Raw genomic sequence first — 19340 nt, forward strand, 5'->3', positions numbered from 1 at the left:
TTTTCAAGAGTCAGCCAAAGTCACAGCTGACGTGATTGAGTGTTTATTACAGTCCTGTTCAGAACACGGGGTTGGGCTAGAAACCTCCAGAGGTCCCTTCCAACCAGCATCCTCTGTAACTGCAAGAAAATGTTAAAATAAAGTCAGCAGATGGAACTGTTAAAGACCTTGTGGAAGGCTGAAGTCAGGCACTTAAAAACAAGCAGAGAGATGAAGTGGGTAAGCGTTTTTAGCGATTTTTAAGTGTTCCGTTTACTACAGAGAAATTGATTATCCCAATTCCAACATGGGGTTGGTAACACTTACATCTAGTTTTTGGGGTGTAAAATTGAGGCACTGGCATTTCCTGAAGAACTACAAAGTACTCAAAAGTACTCAAAACCCCCTTGGTTAAGAGGGGAGCCTTGTCTCTAGGCTTACATGAACCCAGCTCTCTCCTCATCTCGTTCATCACAGACTAGCCTCCTAACTCTTGGTGGGTCTTGACTGGTTGGCTTCTCCAGTATGTTGACAATTCTTCTAATGGGGACCTATTGGGCTGCATTGTAATGGGCTGTACTGCAGGTACAGCCTCACAAGCTATCAGCAGAGGGAAACAATCACTACCCTCAACCCCTCGGCTACTTCATGACTCCGAATTTTCATGACATTTATGCTGCTGCATTTATTCCAGAATTTTCTTGTTGGTTTTCCATGCCTTGTAGCTTCATTTTCATATTCTGATTTTTTAAATTGCTTTTCTCTTGATGACAGAAAAAAATCCTTGTAGATGTGTGAAATGTTCCAATTTAGTAAACAAGAAGAAAATATAACTAGCTTTGTGCAAAGTTCTCTGAAATATGGAAAAAAAAAAAAAAAAAAAAAAAAGATTTTTTCAGTAATCATAGGTTAAGAGCTTTTTATATGGTGGCATATTCATGATGATAAATAATGTCAGTTATTTAGAAGGACAATTTTTAAAATTATCATATTAATTGCAGGGATCATTTTTAATGCAAAGTTACATAGCTTTTTTTCCCAATTTAAAATATGTACCTCTTAATGCAGAAAAACTTGTGGGAATGCCTCATGATCTCTCAGTGGATCAGTAAAATTTCCTAGAAATATGGGCTGTGGAGGCAGAAAACATGTTCCTCAGCTTCTGCCTGCAGTGCAGAATGGAGCTAAAGGTCATGACTGCACCATTTTTAAAAAAGGAACAGGCAGAAGCTCCCAGCTTCGTCCACTTCCCACACACATATGTCCTACGAGCAAGGGGTGTTTGAGAGCCTTGAGTCTTACTGTCTGGGTCAACGTATAATGGATCTGCTCTTGGGGACAGTCTCAAGTACTAACGAAACAGCAATGCAGAGTGCTTCTCATCCCCTTGCCTGAGGTCCGCCCTGGCTTTGTGTGTGTGTGTTTGTGTCTGCCTTAGCTTGACATCCAAGTCAGGGTATTAAATGCTGGTGTTTCATCAGAGGAGTAAAACCCAATCAACTTCTTCATCCGCCTAGAAAACAATTAACAAAAAGGATAATTATGATAGCAGGATGGGTGGAAGATAATGTGTTTCCTTAGGCTTGGTCTGTTGCTGAGAGGCCTCTAGATAGCCAGGGTAGCAGAGGACGTGCACTACGTGGTGCAAGGCCTTTACCACACGATCAGGTCTCGCTGTTTTCAATGTTACCTGCCATAATGGTGAAAATGCCCTCCAAACTGCAGAGAAAGAGGGGATCATACTTCTTCAGAGCTTTTACCTTCTCCCCCAGATAACAGGTGGAGCTGGGTGTTACAGGCCTGTAGTCAGATACGTATCTTTTCTGAGGAAAGCTCCCTCCATTTTCTGTATCATCCCTTCTTAGTGGTTATAGGGTATTAAGCACAAATCCACAGGAACAATGAGCTGACACCGTCTTTAATGACAATTTACAAATAAGTGAAAGACACCCCTCACTTTCCAAATGGGTTGAACGTTGCTACTTCTCTTGTGCCACAGACATCTTCACATCACCTCATGTTTCCCAGTCGCAGTTGATCTGTTTCCTGATTTTACATCTGTCATTTGCGTAGGCACAGACCTTATTGAGTTTATAGTAAACTTATTTTATTATGTATTTCTACATCCTACAATTTCCTAGCTTTCACTCTGAGGTTGCTTTGGTTTGTTGTTGTTTTTGTGTTGTTTTTTTTTTAAGTGTAGAGGTATAAGTGCACTCAGCTGTGAGTTGAAGAGGCCATTATAAACACATTAAAAACATGTTCTTTTACACCTTAGTAATAAATTTTCTTGGTGTGTGTGTGAAATTGCTGCAGAATCAGTGTAGGTTATTTGGATTTATATTTTTTGTTGTTATAGTAAAAGTAATTTAGAGATTGTGGAAGGTGCCAGAATGACAGCCTTGAAGTTAAGCTGATTGTTCCATTATTTCTAGGCTCCTCTCTCAAAAACATCTGCTCTTTTCTAGTCTCCTGTGAGCTCGGTTTCTCAGACCGTTAAGAGCTCTGAGGCAGTGGGAGCTACTTCTCTAGGTATCCTTAGATGATACTTATCAGGCTTGTCTAATCTGAAGACTGAATTTATGTCATTAGGTCTAACTTCTTATATTATTCTTTATCCTGCTCTTTCCCTGGCCCTTGACACCTTTTCATCAATGTTACGTGCATGAGCAATCTTTCTACAGGGCTAGTTCACCATTTTAGATACATTAATTACTGATACTCTTTAGAGAGGACTGATTCAAAAGAAGCCATAGTCCAGCTTGAAATCATCTGCTGAAACCTTTCCCTTGAATATATTTATCAGTGTTTTCTTTAGGCATTCAACAAGGTAAGAACAAACTGTGCATGAAATTATTTCCTGTTATCCTGTAATTCTCTTGCTAATTTGAATCTCATTTTGCACATATTTGTTCTTATGTGCATGCATTCTTTTACATTCACGTCAGTAAACAGAAAAAGTTTCCACAGTCTTTGATTCCTTTTTCTGCTTAAAAGTCCACTGGTGGAGAGACCTACCAAAATGGTTAGGAAGCTGGAGCCTATGCCCTGTGAGGAGAGGCTAGGAGAAATGTGTTTGTTCAACCTGAAGAAGAAATGGTAGGTAAGATCTAGTTGTTGTCTTCCAGTAAATAACTGTTAAAGGAAAGAAAAAGCCACTTCTCAGTGCAAAGTGGCAGGACCCACTGCAAAGGACACAAGATGCAGCAAGGGAGACTCCAGCTGGACTGAGGGAAATTAATCTTCCCCACGGGAGGATTTGAGCACAGAGGCAGGCTGCCCAGGGAGGTGGTGGATCTTCGTCCTAGGGATATTCAAAATTTGTCTGGATGAAGTCCTGGGCGAGCTGCTGTAGCTTGGCAGCTAGCTCTACTTTGAGCAGGGGATTGCACCAGCTAACCTGCAAGAGGTGATTCAAACCTTGGTCCAGGCCCAGGTCTCTTCTGCCCAGTACTGTCTTTAAACACCCTCTGGCAATTCAGAATTATAAATTTTGCATTTTGAAATTAGGGAAATGTGAACTTGAGACAATCCTGAGGGCAGCAATTTAACAACAGTCATTGGGTCCCCTACTGACTATGTACAATAGTTTGGTATTGCTAATCCTTTTCATTTACTGCCATCCAAGTTAATTCAGCGGAATCCACAAAATTGCAGAAGGAATAGTTTTATTGTTTATTTTATAAATCAGATATAAAAGATGACTGAGTTGAAGCTAGATGAAATTGTTAGTGTTAGATTGCTGTACCTCTTCGCAAGAGTGAGCCTGTTCTCTGTCTTTCTGTATCGCCTTGCCATACTGTTATTACAGTAGCACTACAAAAGGCACAGGGCTGAGGAATTGTGTCCTGCGTTTCGCAATGCTGCATTCCTAGCTGAAGGGGCTGCAGTACATAAACAATATGAGGTATCTACAGATCTGAATTGTTCCTGGTTTTATTAAGTCATATGCTCAGCCGTAAATGTTATGTTGTCTCTAGAGGCAGAATATGAGCTGCATGTAATGACTATGAGTCTCAGATAGTAAGAGTAGATCTGAGCAATTGTAGGACATTTTCATTTCCTGCAAAAACCTGAAATCGGGGCAGAATTATCTGGTTACTAGACCATACAGGAAAGCCCATCTCTCTTTGACTTTGGCCAAGAGATGGTCATCCACCCATACACACACCACACCAGTGCTGGGCCTGGGCTTTGACCAGACGGGATTTAAGACATTGGGGACTGATGTGTGGTAAAATCAGAATATGCAGTTTCTTAGTTATTTCATTTTGGAAGGGAAGTCTAGGCACTAAGGGAATGCCAGGCCATGAGGCACTAATCCTGGCTGGACTACAGTATGATTCAAGGAGGCTGGGAAATTCCCCTCTAGGAACAGAGTACTGTTGGAACGTGTTGATAGCAAGCATGCATTCTTTGTTCTAGGTGGCTTGTGAGACCATCTCAAAAACAAATTGTGGAGAAAAATAACACGTGTGCTGCTGAGTCTCCGGTAGGTCCCACGTGATGTCACCCAGCACTGCGGAGATGTTTCTGATGCCCTGGAGCATCTTGCAGGCAGTCAGACGCAATATTAAGGCAACTGAACTTTACTTCCCTGTGGGTGGGACTTCAGCAGCTGGATAATATCAGAAGCAAATTAGCTAATCTGGGTTTTCTTTCTAAAAAATGTTGTGTTGTTTTGTTTTGAGCAAAACCTTTTCAAGCATTACAGCTATGCCTTGTACTAAAAAAAAAAAAAAAAAAAAAAAAAAAAGCTACAGAAAAGTCTAGAAAAGCTGTCAAATAACAAAAAGTGTTATCACCATTGACACAGAATTTATCTGTTTCTTATGAATTTGAATCCACATCCGATGTTCAGGAAAACTCAGAAAATAACCCACTCAAAACCCTCAGTTATTAACTAGCTCTTTAATACTTCCCATGACAAATTGCAACAGGTCATAGAAATGACATGCTTTATTAAGAATTGATGTTACATAAAAGCTTTGCACCATTAAAATAATCTGAAATCTCCGATCATGCAATTACAGAGACTGTGCTGTTCTTTCTGAGAAGAAATAATAGGGATAATGTAAGATTAATGGTGGGAAATAATTTGGGGGGCTTTCTGAGAAATTTGAGCACAGGATAGAACATTAAGATTTTGTATTACGGTGTGTCTTGGTACAGCATGGTGATAACAGAGTAACTCCACTGACCTCTGTGTACCATACTGAAAGGAGAGCAGAACTCAATATAATCCTTTCCCAAAGTTCATAGAAAAGCGTGGCAAGTCAGATTTGGTCTGAGAAGGTAAATATCATGAACCGGGGTATCTGCCAATATTCTTTTTGTCAACTGTCTATGAAAAACTGACATAATTTTCTGTCTCTCTAGGCTGATTTACAGGCTATATTCTGAGGTGAACTAAGCTATATTTCAAATTGACTCTGTCCACCAAACAGAGGACACAGAGAAACATGGAAATAACAGAACAAGTTGGCTTGGCAGGCGCTGCTGGAGGTCATGTAGTGCAGCCCCTGCACCAAGGAGGGCCAGCTTTGAGGCTCAAGCAGGTTGCTGAAGGCGCAGGTAGGTATTGGGAATGCCTCTGGATGTAGACTCCACCACCTCTCTGGGCAACTGCTTGCCCACTCCTGTAGGGAAGATGTTCAGCTAAACAAAAGTCAGCTCACCATTTACACAGCTGCACTGAAATACTGCATTTTCCTGAACTACACTATGCTTGTTTAAGATAAGGAAAAATAAAAAAAAAATGGTACATGACAGAACAGGGAGATCTCAGTTTGAAATGAGTGATTGCCAACAAATTACCATTGATTTACAGAGAGAATGTGCAGAGACGTATGTGAATGATAACTTTCTGTTAGGCTAATTGCTAAAATATCCAGTGGAAGAGCCTTACTGTGCAAAAATGAATAGCAGATGCTGATCATAAAAAGAAGTCAAAAGTCTCAAAGAGCTGGTAAGGACACTTAAATTTATGACTGGTAGCACCAAGCAAAGCTGTCGACTATTGTTTCTATGCAAGGGCTGCAGACAGGATTTTAATAAATGCATCATGATTACTGGAAAGCCATTATATTTGCCTCCAGAGCTTGAAAGTCAAAAGATAGAAAGATTGGCTCTAGCTCTAGAGCTGCTCAATTCCTTATGTGTGGAAGACGAATGCCAGCAGCGACATATTGCCCTTACATACAGAACATGTAAGAGATGGCCCAGAAACAACCTGTCAAAAGAAACCAAAGCATACGCAGCCCGTGACGACAGTGCTGCAAGTTCTTGTTACATAAACGTTCTTCAGAGGAGGTGACCTTGTTCAACAAACTTCAAACACACTGGCTCCCAGCACCACTTAAGGACGTAGGATGGGCCCAGGAGCTTGAAGAAGCAGGGTTCAGGACTGACTGGAGCACAAGAAATGCTTTCTCAGAACCATTGCGTACATCAAATGAAAACTGCTGCCTTCAGCAGGTACCCCTGCAGGGCTTTCTTAGCCTAGAGGTCTGACCATGAATACCCTCGTAAATGCCAGCCGCTCATTCTCATGTGGATGCGTCCATTCAAAAACTGCTTGCTGCTTCCTAGAGAGGAAATGAAGTAGCTGTGAGCATGAAATAGCTGTGAGCATACACGCGGGGTGGGAGGAACCTGGAAAGCTGGGGAAGCTTTCGGAGGGGAACAGAAATCCCGCAACATGAAGGAATAATAAGCAAATGCAGAAATGGCAGCTGGCTTTGGATGAGCAGAGTGTTAGAGGGTTTTGAAGATCAAATACGCAATGCTGAAAGGAAAAGAGGCACCTGAGGCACCATGTGCCTGCATAATGCTAAAACAATGGCTTTCAAGGAGTGCACAATACATTTAAGCACTGATGCACTTACTGGTTATATTCCAGCTCCTGAGGGAAATGTGTCCACAGAAGAGCTGATCCCTTGAGTGCTTAAAGGAGCAATTAAGGGTATTGCTAGCAAGCTACATGATTTCTTAATGGCAACTTTGTCTGCAGACAATGTTGAAGACAAGCCTGTTCTGGGCTTGTGAGTAATGAGGGTGTCTTACAAGGACAGGAAGCAGCAGAGCAATGTGATGAACAAAACGGCAGGTACAAAAACTAAAACGACACACAAAAGAGTAGCCTCTTCCATAAAGGTCCCATTGGTGAGTGTTCAAAAGCCTGTAAGCTGCAAATTAAACCATGATGTAGTATATAACATGTCATAGATATATCCAAAAAATAGCATAAATGCATACTCTCTATGTAATGTATTTTATATGAGTATACAAGCATTTCATGCTATTGATTAAACATATGTTAAATGACTGATTCATTTGTGCTTTAATATTTTAGAATTTTACTTTGATATATTAGTATTTTTTAAATAAATTGTATCTATTTTATATTCATATTGTGATATAGCTCATAACATATTACATATACATATGTTAAATATTCATAGGTTATATAATATACTACACTCATTTACTGTATTTATATTACATATATTGTATAACTTAAACCATTTATCTATACACATTTATATATGTTGCATTCTGCATGTATTACACAATGTATAAAGTAATACATATTACCTATAAAAATATACATTTTTATTTCTTACTGAAATGTAGTTATGTGCCAGGGGTTAAGGGTAATCAAGATGCTAAGCATCTGTTTTGTTCTGTTTTGGTTTTCAGATTAAAAAAAAAAAAATCTTTCTGAGTGATCCAGAGATTCAGGAGCCAGCAAGGTTTGTGCATGTAACTGACAGAGTTTTAATTGGTCATTTGACATGGAAAAAAAAAGGATAAAAGACAATATAATGTAGTTAATCACTCAAAAACCTTTGAGGAAATCCTTTCTTAGCAGCTATAAAAATGCAGAATCTTGTTATAGCTACATATCTGACCGTGAGACAGGAAATAGACAAGGACTGAGAAATCAATTTGCAGGATAGTAAAATACGAGAAATGTCAAAATATTTAAAAACATTAAGCTTCAACAGTTGACCTGTATAACATTAAATACTTGGAAATTTGGGGAAAAAAAAGTTTGTGAACAGTGAATTAGCAAAATCTGCAGAGGTATTTGTTTTAGTTAAAACTTGAGAATATTACAAGGAAGTCTAATGAAGAAGGATGTAATGAAAGGCAAGGAAATGGATGATACTGCCTCAAATGGCCCTTCGTATTCAATACAAAGGAAAGAGCACTGGAGGGAAATTAGAAAACTCTTCAAACACCTCAGAATGTTAAGTGGATAACAGTGTCTTGGTAATGGAGTATGGTCACTGCTGTACTTCCATACACAGATCATGGTAGACCTCTTTTTGGTGGATAATTCAAGTCGAATGAAATACCAAGACATCGAGACACAACTTTGCAAACTGTAACAATTATTTTCTCTTTTACAACAATTTTTACTCACTTCTCCCAAGTGCAGGCTCCTCTTCAAGCGCTCGGTGATGGACGACGAGAGCCAGCAGCCACGGTCTGCACTAATCAGACAGGAGGAAAAGGCTGATCTGCTGCAGGGTGACCAAGCTGGAAGAGGCTATCCAGAGAGGTGGGGGGATGTCCACCTTGTGAGATATTTGTGACTCACCTGGACAATGCCTGAGCAACCTGATCTAATCTTAAAGCCTTTCTTGGACTAAGGGGTTGAAGGAGATAAACTCGCTCCAGCCTGAATCTTTCTGACCCCCAGGACGAGTCTTACGCCCTCCTCTAAGCCATCAGGCTACAGACTCAGATGACTGCCTCATCCAGCCGCACAATCCATTTGTACTGATCTCAACATTTCTGTTATATCAAAATACGAAACAGATGCCTGTTTCACATCTTGCCTAGCATAAAATAAAGCAGTTGTTTTTATTGCACATCATGAACGCAGGGTGGAATTTGCAAGTAATATTGAAAGATTATGAGATATGGTATGTGAATGCTGTCAGGCATTTTTTCGGAAAAGCATTGTATCTTCCAGTCTGTACAGCATGTTCAGAGTCTAAATATCCTCGCAATAAAGTTACTGACTAGCTAAAGATGCCTCACACGTAGCATGGCATGAACGCTAAGATTCCTGTGGGATCAGCTTTAAGCAGGATAAAATTTCCATCGGGATCAGGTGCAGTAAGCACAACAAAATCAGAGCTCACTGCAAAATGTGAGTGTTATCTCACCCTTTCCAGTCGTCCCTGCCTTCTGAGGGTGTGCACAGCTCCGAGGCACTGCAAGAGCTTTCTGCCAGCCCTCATGAAGCACCAGCTGTGCTCGGAGCAATTCAGGGAAGCTGCTGTATGCTGCCAACAATACACGGGTCCTGTGGCAGTCCGTAGTTAACTCCTGCTGTTTTCCACTTTCTGAAGTATCTGGATCCCTCAACACTAAGTAAAAGGTTATTTTTATTTAAGTAAAAACCATGTTTTTGCTTGGTGCTGATAAAATGGATTTGCTTATTTTTTAATTACTTTTGACCTCAAAAATGGGAGACAAGGTGAAGCCTTCTCTGGAGTAATTTCTCTGTTCCTATTCAAAGCGTTATGTTGCTTAGGAAGGACGAGACAGAGGTATGAAGGGAGGGTGGGGTTTCTCCTACAAGCTGAGATGAGTCACTTTGTTGGATTTTTGCCTTACTGATAGAAAGTGGAAAACAATGAGAGTACAAAAGGAGGGACGTGAAAGTGCTTGTCTGTCTCAGCTAAGTGCATTTCCTTGCCGCCTACTCTCCTGATTTTACTCCCTTTGGCTAGATCAGTCTAGAACACAACACCTTTGCTGGCTGCCCAGTGTTAACTTTGCTTTCCTTTTTCCCTTGCCCTGTCCTCTCCTCCTCCCTCCACTTCCACTCACTGCACCACCTCACCACAAGGAATTGGGTAGGTTAATCCATTAGGCAGCAGCAGAGGATTGATTTGGGAAGAATAAATCAATCTTTTCAACATGTAGCCCTTAGGCAAAGAGGTTCTCTGGTCAGAGAGCAGTGAAATAAAAAAACAGTTTCCAATTGCTGAGGTCAAGAAGGTAAGACCTTGTATTTTCTCACAAGTGACTGCATTGCTCTCTTGTAAGAAAGAGATATTGAGATACTTCAGTATTTTTCTTCCAGATTGAAAGAATTTAATTTAATTGAAATAATGCCTACAAGGGATTACATTTTGACTAGCTGCTCGAGTCAACCTCTTATGTTACTGGTGCTGACTCAGCTTTGCCAGTGTTGTCATCCATTGAGCAATGGATTTCTTGGTTTGGCTGAGTCTGTCAGGGAACCAGGGAGCTGGAACCAATGTGGCAGCAGGCTGCTTAAAAATGGCTGTTCTCCTTTAGCAGAAACCTAGCCTCTAAGAAGTTAAGGACACTCTTCAGGAGCCTTTCTTCAATTGGAAGCAGGGAGATCCTACCTTGCTACTAGTTTTTTATTGCATAGAGAAAAATCTGGCCAATCATTAAAAATGAAAAACTATTTTGGTGCCTTGTGCTGTTCAGTTGAAGCTGACTGAACATGCTAGCTGTTTAACTTCACAAGTTAATGAGTGTACTTACAGCTTCATCCTTCGTTCTACAGCACCATTATTAGAGGATGAAGGGAAGCAAGTGTTGGTAAATAAAATGCTGTTTCAATTACTCTATTACATGAGTGCTATTGTTACTTGCCACATGACAAAATCTCAGATGACTTGAAAAATTGTCCTGAAAAGGTAATTTATTTCCTGAAATTAATTTCAATGACAAAGAGGGCACAACCATGTTATAAGTCAGGGCTGTCTACTCTTTGCTTCATGCGTCAGCTCTCACGAAGAGATAGCTGTCGCTTTAAACCACGCAAAGGCAACAGCAATGTTTATTTGTGCTCATTAGATAAGCACACACTTCAATTACTTGTTATATTAGCAGCTTTCCACTTTCTTTCCAGCTGATATGTTACACAAACTTACCTCAAAACATATGAAATCAGGTACAGCTACGCAAAGCAGAAATGAGTCATACAAGTTTACAGATGCCTCGTAGCTGAGGAAGGAGGGGAATATACATTTATTTGTGAGTGCTTTCTGTCCTACCCAAACTTGACATTTTGCATTTAAAAGCAGTCCACACTGGCCCATGATGGTGTCAGTGACACAGTCCCTTGGGTGTTATCCAAATGTACCCCAAAATCTCTTGGGAAAAAACTGGGAAGGTGGAAAAGTATATTAACTGAATGGCTGCTTCAGAAATGTGAAGTGAGTTAGGAGAAAGAGATTTAGGAGAAGAAGAATTTCCTGGTAGCCTTCTAAATTTCTAGGTCCCCTCTGACTTCTCATCCTTCCCTGTCTGGCTTGCTTTACTACCAGGAATTTTATGTTCTTCCCTGTCAGTAGCTTTTAAAAGAAATCAACAGCATAAACTGAAGCTTCTCCTTCAGGAGGCTGCAATAACTTTTGTTTTCTTTTCATTCCAAAGAAATCGTAAGTTCTACTAGGAACACGATTACCTACAATAATTTATGATTACCATGTGTACTGCTCTGGACACGGTTTTCAGCTCCTTTGCCACCTTCACCGTGGTGGACCCTCACCGTACATACCACATTCCACTGATTACATTAGGATTTATCGTGGGTATTATGCAACTTTTTACATGGGCAGATAGTGATAGGACAAGGGGGAATGGCTTTAAACTAAGAGGGGAGATTTACATTAGATGTTAGGAGGAAATTCTTTACTCAGAGGGTGGTGAGGCACTGGCACAGGCTGCCCAGAGAAGCTGTGGATGCCCCATCCCTGGAGGTGTTCTAGGCCAGGCTGGATGGGGCTTTGGTCTGGTGGGAGGTGTCCCTGCCCATGGCAGGGGGCTGGAACTGGGTGATCTTTAAGGTCCCTTCCAACCCAAACCGTTTTATGGTTCTATGATTATGGGAAGTGTCCAACTGTCTCTTTCTGAGAGCTAGTGAATGAATTATTAACTAGACAGGAACATGATCACGTCACCCGTCAGTGAAATTCACGTCAAGAAATATGTTCTCTCTTCAGATCACTTCCAATGGGCAGGAATCTTTGAAATTCGTATTGCCAGCACAGAAAGAAGAGCAGAAATGGCTTTGAGACAAAGCTGTCATCCGTAGCTCAAGTGCTGCAGAGGTTTTTTATGTAGTTATGCTTCAGGTTTGGAAGCCTTATGAGTGTTACAGTGGAAAGAATAACAGAATAGTCCGCTTCAATTTTGGTCTTGGGTCCAGTTTTGGGTCCAGCTTTCCCCTTGTTTATATATAAGACATATAAGGCCAGGCTGGACAAGGCTCTAGACTACCTGGCCTAGTGGGACGTGCCCCTACCCATGGCAGGGGGTTGGAACTGGGTGGTTTTTAAGGTCCCTTCCAACACAAACCATTTGGTGGTTCTGTTATATATAATACATTGGGAATCAAAACTGAGTACCTGTAGAGAAGCTGGCCAAAAGGTCAGACCAAGAGTCAGATTTTGTCTTTTTGGTGCTGGAGAGGTGGCTGGCCACTCAACACACCTCATTTCAAGAGACCTTATAAAGGCTGGGCACCAGTTGTGCTCACGGACAGCAGCAGAACAGCTCCTGCAATGCTTAGCATCAAAACCAACTGCACTCCAGTGTTATTCCATTTTGCACCCTGTAGAGAATAAACGAGATGAATCACAACACTACTCACTGTTGCAATGTCAACAGCTGTGCTCTAGGGCCAGTCACTTTGAATACATTAGTTCTTTGTTCAATCCCTTTGTTTTTTTCCAAGTGCTCTGACTGTGCTTGTGAGGGAGGGGTACTTGACAACACAACTTTATCTCAGAATTGGTGTTAAAATAAGTGCCTTCACAGAAGGCTTTCCTGTCTAGGAACAGTGATGCAAAGAACACCAGGGAGCAGGAAAGGAAAGACAAATGCAGGTCCTCACACTGGCCTTCTTTGGACAAGGGAGCCATGTGTATTGAGCAGATTGGGATCTGTTGTGCAGCAGAATTAGGATGTAAAGAACAAGCAGATATCTTGTATTATAACACATGCCAGGTTGAGGTCCCTATCAAAAATGCCAGCAAAACCTTTTTTTATTTTTTGCTTCAGGCATCAATCTGCAAAAAATTAACAGGATGCAGGTAAAGCCAGGACAAGATTGATAACAAGGGTTTTGGCCCTAGTAATTCAAGAATGGCTCACCTTAGCAATCATGAAATCCTTGCAATGTGAGGCAACCTCAAGTATGGTAAATTGCTTTTCAGAATTTAGAGAATTTTCCCACAGGAGATGCCATCTGTAAGCTCCAGGTTTGCTTTACATGCTTTCGTTTGTATTATCTCTGCTGAGGGAGATATTTTTCAATCTTGCATTGTAGGCAAAGAGACAGCATGAAAAACCTGTTAGGCTTAAAGTGCTCCGGGGAAAAAAAGAACTGAGAGTTCTCTCAAAATACATATTTATATGGAAAATATTTGTAACAGTGGACTGGTAGCTGTTGTATGTATGGAGAAAATTCAGTGTGGCTCTGTTAATTAGGCTTAATCCAGGGACACCTTCAAGAGGTGCTTGCATGAGCTTATATAACTGCACCTACACAATTATGTTAGAGCATGGGTTACTTGGGAGGGGGTGTTTTGCACTAAAAATTGGTTGGTACTGAGCCATGAACAGCTGGCCCTTGCTGGAGGTTTGTATCCCCTGTGAAGAAGGTAGAAGAGTTCTGCTGCTTTGATTTTCTTCTGGATAACTGAGAGAGCGTGGGGAGCAGAAGTAGCTGGCCCATCTTGTTTTATGCATATGCCACCTTCTGCCCGTTTACGGTCCTTCCAAACTTCTACCCATCAAAAGGGCCACGTAGCATGAAGTACTTCTGCAGCTTGAGGAGAAAGCATGTGCTAATGTGGTAATTCACGAATCACCAGGTGTTTTCCTTTCATTCGTGCCAGTGTAATTAATTTCTGAATTTGCTTGTATGCAAGTTTTCAGGTTCCTTTCATTTATACTCAGCTGTGGTTTTGATTATGGTTGACACAAATTATTTCTCAAACATAACAGGATGGAAAATGCTACTTCTCATTATTATAATCATTTAATTCAGTGAGTTGTAAATAATGAAGGCAGCCTCCTGGAAGTGACTGAAGTTGCATAGTTAGCAGCTTTATGGATCAGGTGGAGCTTCACATATTGGGACAGGCATATTTTTGGCCATGAAATTTGTTTATTTGCTATTTAATGTTGCTATTTATTGAATACTATTTAATTTAATATTATTTAATTTAATATTATTTAATTTATATAATTATACAATTTATTTAATATTGCTATTGCCATTTATTTGCTATTCAGTACCTCTGAATAGCAAACTTAATAATATTAGTATTACAGAATCACAGAAATATTTAGTTTGGAAGGAACCTTTGTAGATCCCTTATCCAAGCTCCTGCTTTAAGCAGGGCTATATTTAAAGCTGCGTCAGGTTACTCGGTATTATTGAGTTGACTCCTAGAAATCTTCCACAGTGGAGATCCCATTACTTCTGGGCAACTTACTCTGGTGCTTAACTGCTCATGTGGTGAAGAGGCTCTTCCCTCCATCCAGCTATAACCTTGCTTAATGCAACTTGCATCTGCCCCTGCTTGCTCTTCTGTTCTTCATCTCAGAGAAGACGGCTCCATCTTCTCTGCAAACCCCTTTTAGGCAGTGGAGGGCTGCAGTCAGGCTCCCCTTGGCCTTCTCTTTCCAGGCTGAGCAGAACTTGCTCTCAGCCTCTTCCCACACATGATATGCTTCAGACCTGGTGCCCCTCTACAGGATTCCTTCCCATTTGTCAAATATTGTCTTGTTTTGGGAGTAGAGGGCAAAACTGGACACAATACTCCAGATTTCACCTCACAAGTGATGATTAGAGGAAGAGAATCCCTTCTCTTTACCATTTGGTTATGCTCTTGCCATTGCAGCCCAATGTGTGACTCACCTTCATTAACACAAGGGCACACTATCCTTTGTGTTATCCCTTGTGATCCCTTGTAAATCTACTGTCCACATCTTTTTCTACAGAACTGTAATCTAGCCAGAGTCTTCAACCGGCACCAATCAATTGGATGGCTCCATTCAGAGTACAAGACTTAGCTCCTGCTGACAAATTTCACAAAGTTCCTGTCGGCCTACTCCTTCAGCTTGTTCAGGTCCCTCTGAACTGAGCCTTGCCTTCTGCAGTATTGATCATTCCTCCCAATCTCATGGGATTCTCATAAATTCTGTTAGTATATTATAAAATTATGAAAATTAAATAACAAAAATTGTGCCCAATATGAGGAATTACCTGAGTTTGTACTGTTATTACACATTCTCAGAACTAAACGATGCTGATATAAATGAATAAATTGTTTAAGTTTTTTTTTTTTGAGGCTGGTCTGCTTTCATTCCCAAGATGCATGTTAATTCCTGAAAGTATGGATTTTTGTGCTGAATTAAAAGTCTTGGTAGTGTTGAGAAACTTCAGAAGGGGAACCTTTGGCAAAAGTCTACAAATCTTTTTAATGTAAATGGCAAGCGAAGAACTCCTCTAAATCACACAGACAATTAGATTTGGTTCAGTTACATTTCATTGATTTTGTGGAGAGAACCTGAGACACACTTCAAGTATTTCTGTTAGTAAACCAAGGTAATTTAAAACACACGAGGTCAGCAAGTAAGAAAACACAAGAATATTTGACAACACAAGATAATGCATGCTAAGTGTGGTGGCAAACACTATGTATAAAATGCAAAGTTTTCAGAGTGTGAGGAGTTATCTCTGAATTCCCATTTGGTGAAACACAACTGCAATGAATATTTATCGCCACCTTATTTAGCAGTATGAACAAAAGGAACTGTTATAAATAAACAAATAACACTATGGCAGTTTCACTGCTGTTATCTTGACATTCTGTTCTGAAGTCAATCAAACTGAAAGACAAAGCAATCAGGGAAAAGACCAATTCAAACATCCAAATTACAGTTTCTATTTTTGTGTTAACTACCGTCATCACTGATTTGTCCAAGACTTGCTAGTGTGAGGAAGCTGTCGGTGAAATTTGACAGGTGTCAGCATGGCATTTGCATGCTTCTAGAATGAAAGGCAGGTTTTAAATGTCAATTTACATGACTTGTTTTAAGGTTCCCTTAGCATATTAGTGAAACTTGGAAGTGATTTAAAGAGGAGGGTAAAACAAAGTAGAGTAACATAAGTTTAAGTGGCTGCAATTAAAGAGTCAATAACACGGTGAGGGAAAAAGTCTTTATACCTTCTTGCAATGTCCTCCTGGCTGCTCTTGTGGCAGTACCTCACCTCTAGCCTTTCATGTGCCAAATGAAAGCACCTCTCCGGTGCAGTTGTGCTGATAATAGCAGCTGACTCACTTTCAACCTATTTGTCCTCAGACCTAGTTTGACAGCCGCTTTACTCTTCATAGAGAGCCAAGCAAAACTTTAAATGTGTCACTAACTTGCACAAAACCCTTTGGTGCATATTTAGTAACCCATCTGCTCTGCAAATCTGAACCCAGGTCAGAGATGCACTGAGCACTTTGACTCAGTCCAACTACTATACGTATGACTGCAAAGTGTTTGCAAGATTGGTATATGGATACAAGGCAGGATGCACATTGACTAGACAAGCTCAGAGGCTTGCTCCCCTAGCTGAAAAGGCTGGAGAAGGTACATTTCCAGAAACTTTTCTTCAGGGCCTCTACTGGCTGTCATCTTCTGAACTGTGGTGTGGGCAGTAGAAACCATTTAATATAGGTTTGTGCTTGTCAGGGATGGGGGGATAGATAACTGGAAAATTACATTGTAGTTGCAGGTCGGTCTACTTAATTCTGTTGGTATAATTCATTATGCACTTCAGGATAATCTTCTTCACCAGCATTCACTCGCTGCATGAAGGAGACAAGCCTTTCACCCTGACTATGCAAGTGTTTCCCCATGTAAGACAGATAAGCTTTCAGCCCCTTAAGCGTGCATCGTGTCTGCCCATGTATCACTAAAAAGTAAATCCTCAGTACTCCAGCAAAGCTCCATACCCTGGCATTCAGCTGGAAGGCAGCTACCCTCCAAAACCCTGCTGGACAAGAAAAGTGTGCTCATAACCAACTGTCTCATTGGAGTCATGTAAATAATCACGCTGGCTTTAATGCGAGTGTCAAACCAAGACACTGTGGCTGTGGTCAGTGATCTTGAAAGATGAGTAAAATGGGACAGAGAAAAAACAGAGCTTTAAATCCCAAATGCCAGTTAGTTGTACACTATTTTCTCTGCATAGCCAGCACATCAAGACTCATTTCTTCTGTATTACAAGTTCTGGTAGAATGCAAAGTCCACATGCATCGCGGTACTGGCCGTGAGAGCGATCACTGCTTGGCAACTGTGACTTCAAATGTCTTTCTAAATGAGTTTTCTAAAACCATATATATTACACAGTCATATCACGTGGATATGTTATGCTAGAAAGGCTTTGTCCCAACCTTGCCTTTTATACAAGAAGCTCTGTTTTAGGATCTTACTTACTGCTTTGGAGAAGGAGAATGAATCAAACCCTTTTTTATATGACATGGTGTTACAGCTCAAAATAAACAGGCCACGCTTATTAGCTTTCTTTGGACTTGGGACTGAAGTGCAGGTTGGAATGAAGGAGATGCTTTGCCTTTGGGAGAGAAAATAAGGCAAGTTCAAGAGGTCTTTGAGTGCTGATTTTTTTTGCTTTTAAGAGTTTTTAGGACCAATTTGTAATGTGACAGCAACGTGTTCCCTCATAAATCATCAGCTCTGTTCTCTGTGGAGAACCTTCAGTGTTTAGATATTCAGAGACAGCTTCCTTCCCTTACCATAAGCTTTCTTTATTCAGTGTCAATGTTGAGTAGTTTTTCCAGACTTATAGAAGCTTCTCCAAAAGGGCATATTCTAAAAGCCAGGAAGCAACTTCCTAATACAACTTAACACCTCCACAGATCCTACTTCCAAATTAATCATCTGTTCTGGGGGCAGCAGATGGAAAATAATATTCCTCAGTACATGGCTCTAATGAGAACTGGAGGACCCGTGTTGACTGCTGAGTCTACAAGAAGCCCTGTGAAGTTTTTGGACTGAATAAAGATGGAACATTGACATTTACTGCAAGCAAAAGAAATTCCCCCCTTTCCCTTCTTCCCCTCACACCCTTGGCTCTGATGTTTTGGACCTTTGAGAAAGACTGGCCAAACTATTTTGGCCTCTTAGGTCTTGCTCTCTTTCTTTCTCACATGTACCTTTCCCCTCCTGATGTTCTCACCGACTTTTTTTAGGCTTGTCTGGTGGAGAAGTAAAACTTATTCTTCAGCAATAGCACTGAGGCATAAGCTACTGATAGAGCTAGACAATAACAATGTACTAATTTCTCTTAAAATAGATCAACCCTCTTTCTAAATCTCTTCATTAACTACGTTCTCACCAATCTCCCTTCCTCCCTGGTCAGAAGCATAATGCTTCTAAGGCTTCCCGCTGTCCCCTTTTTTTCCTGCACTTCCCCCTAGCGCAGGCTGCTCCCGCTATAAGCTGTCTCTTCAATAAGAGCATTTTTATTTTTGGTGTGGCAGGAACTTCATCCCGACCTAGTTCATGCAGTGTACTTTTGCTTCTTTTTTTCCTTGGACTATTTGTTGCTGTAGCTTATCACATGTGCTCTGCTCCCCTTCTGCTCCAGCTTCAAAGCACTCCAGATTTTTTTGATTTGCCTCTCCTACGGCTCCAAGACTCTGAGTGATACAGAGAACCTCCTACAGCCAGAAAGCAACTGTGATTTTTAGCAATGATGTTTGCTATAACTATTTAAAGCACACTTAAGAAGATACATAATAAGTAGGTTCGAGGAAAGTGGTAGCAATCCACCCACTACCTTCCTTTTAGCTAACCCTTTAATTAAATATTAAAGATATGGTTCTCAGGAAGATTTAAAATAACCCACTGACAGAAAAAAAAAGAGACAGGTTGAAAAACAGCAGAGAAAGAAATATTCCCTCTCCCCTCACCCCAGGATTTACCACACCTTCACGTTGCTTTTAACAGCATTTTACTGTGCAGACGAGGGCAGAGCTTTTCAGAAGGGAAATAACAAACCCCATGCTTTCCAGCGCTATATGTCCCTCTACATGTTTTCAGGAACTCCCACTAGGGATTGCAAATTATTCGATGCCAAACTAAACATACCAGTTTTCTCTTTCCTAACAGATAGCAAAAAGTGTTCATAAAAAGGAGTAACTACATGATTTGAAATGCTGTCCCTCTCTCAAAGGATACATTCTGCTGCTGGATGCACTAAAGTGACAGCCTGAGAGGGAAAGTATATACACACTGAATTGCAGCATTGTCTCAGAGCATACAACAGG

At 40.7% G+C, this 19340-nt stretch overlaps 1 long non-coding RNA gene across 1 annotated transcript; it reads left to right on the plus strand.

Moving 5' to 3' along the window:
* The first annotated feature begins 77 nt into the window (after nucleotides 1-77).
* LOC311433177 lies at nucleotides 78-8870 on the plus strand. Its single transcript, XR_014690602.1, has 6 exons — nucleotides 78-219; nucleotides 4405-4471; nucleotides 5152-5274; nucleotides 5359-5553; nucleotides 7681-7733; nucleotides 8426-8870. It is a non-coding gene; the product is annotated as an uncharacterized lncRNA (long non-coding RNA).
* Nucleotides 8871-19340: the final 10470 nt, after the last annotated feature.

The sequence above is a fragment of the Aythya ferina genome (assembly GCF_964211825.1).
Source record: "Aythya ferina genome assembly, chromosome: 2".
Classification (NCBI taxonomy): domain Eukaryota; kingdom Metazoa; phylum Chordata; class Aves; order Anseriformes; family Anatidae; genus Aythya; species Aythya ferina.